Here is a 1,953-nt window from a genome sequence, read left to right as displayed (position 1 = left end):
CAAAGACCTGGAGAGAGCGGCCCCACGCCACCAGCAACGCGTGATTGGACCACCGCACCGTGACATTGGCTTCGGGCGGGATGAAAGCGCCCCCTCGGTGCCTGGGCGCCGTCTCCGACGCCTCCTCCCTTCCTTCCTCCTCCTCCGGGTTACGGATGTGGAACCAGCTCACCACCGACCACGCGCCTGTGATCGTCGGGTTCTCCGCAATCGCCAAGGTGCCATTGTCCCACAGCACGGCCAGCACACCCCGGGACGGGCCCCACGCGACCCCCACGACCAAGTCGATGCCCTGCGGGTCCTCCCCGGAAATCGAGCCATTCCTGGCCATTGCACTTGGGCTTTCATCTTCCCCATGCTGCGCACTTGACACGTCCGATTGGTCGTGTAAATGCTGCTTTTTTCTGCCCCCTTCACTGGATAAACGTTGCAGTTCCAAGCGTGACGCGCTGTCGAGAAGGAGGGCATCGCTGCCCACGCCCAGGCAAATCAGATCCTGGAGGGAAAAGCAGCCACGATGGTAAGAGAAACATGAGCAGTGCCTTTTTGAGGTGAAGACAAAAGAGTGATGTAATGTTTAGTCCGTCGCCGATGAAGCGGATTCACTCAGGAATACTCGCCCTCTTGACGTACCTGGCCCCGAAAATGGCATTGTGCCCAGGGAAGCCGCTGTCTGCTTGTGGTGGTGTTTTTTCTGGTCATCGACTCGTGACTGCTGTGTTATGGATGTTGTGCCGGTCAGTGCCTGCTCGTGTGGCTTGACTTGTATTGCATTGGCAAATCACCTCGTCGATTCAATCGACGAATTATGAACGGGGGACACCCGGTCCTTCTTGGGCGATGCAAAGGCACCACCCTACACAGGGATATATGCGTGCACCGTACGCATTTCAAAAACAAGGGTTAAGCATGGACAAGCAAAGGCATTATTTCTGAGACTCATGAGAGCTCGCTTGCGACGGGAGGAGGGCAACATTGTGGGAGATGATGATGTGCCGTCATTCAGCTTCGTATGGGCCAAAGTTTGTTGGTACGTGAAATTTTATGAGGGAGAAAAGGGCAAGTATTATCCGCGTTTATGCTATCCTCACGAAACATGGGTACGTTACTTGTCCATTAGGGAGTCCTCCCCATGTATCTGTTGTGGATTTTGGACATGATAAGTCGAAGAGGCAACAGTCGGGAGGCTATTGCACGTGGCAGCAAATCTGGGCCCTTTTGCCTTGATTTAATTCTTGCCTCATTTTATAAGTAAAGACATCCCCATCAGAGGCTTTTTTTTTTTCCCCCCTTTATAGAAGCCTCCAAAACTGTTTTTTTGGGGTTGCATTACAATTCGTCGGCCGTATACTTCTCCCTCCTTATGTGTGACCGTCACACCCTTCTTTAGCCCATAAATGTGCCAGCTCCTTCACCGCCGCCACCTGCGAATCGTCTCCCTCCTCTCCCAATTCCCCTTTACCTTTAACTTCCACCAAGTCATGCAATGTGATTGTTTCTGCGACAGCATCCTTACCTTCGAATCCCTGAACCACATCTTTAAGGAGCGCTGCACACTTGCCCAACAACTGCGGACCCTCGTCCTCTTCCCCTTCGATGTGAATGCTTCCCCCTGTCCTAAGTCCCGAGTTGGAAACTCCTTTATCAGCTGCTTCCCCCTCCTCATTTTCTACCGGTGTCGTTGGATCGACGGCAGTCCTTCCTACAGCGTCACGTCTCTCTCCACGCAGTGTTTGTGCCTCCTCTTGCAAGCTCGCGATGACCTCTCCAAGAGGTTTTGACTGCCATGATGGACGCTCTACACAATCAGCGCAATCTACCGTCCCACAGCTATTCTTCTTCTTCATCGTCTCCCATGCGTCTGCCCTCCGCTGTCCGCCGGCTTCTCCCTCCTCCGCCCACGACGCGAGGGCAGCCCCATCAATACCCCCTTCCTCCTCCCCTTCCTCCTCC

The sequence above is a fragment of the Nannochloropsis gaditana genome (genome assembly GCF_000240725.1).
Source record: "Nannochloropsis gaditana CCMP526 unplaced genomic scaffold scaffold297, whole genome shotgun sequence".
Classification (NCBI taxonomy): Eukaryota; class Eustigmatophyceae; order Eustigmatales; family Monodopsidaceae; genus Microchloropsis; species Microchloropsis gaditana.
The sequence above is the reverse complement of the archived record's forward strand: the minus strand, read 5'-3'. Positions refer to the sequence as shown.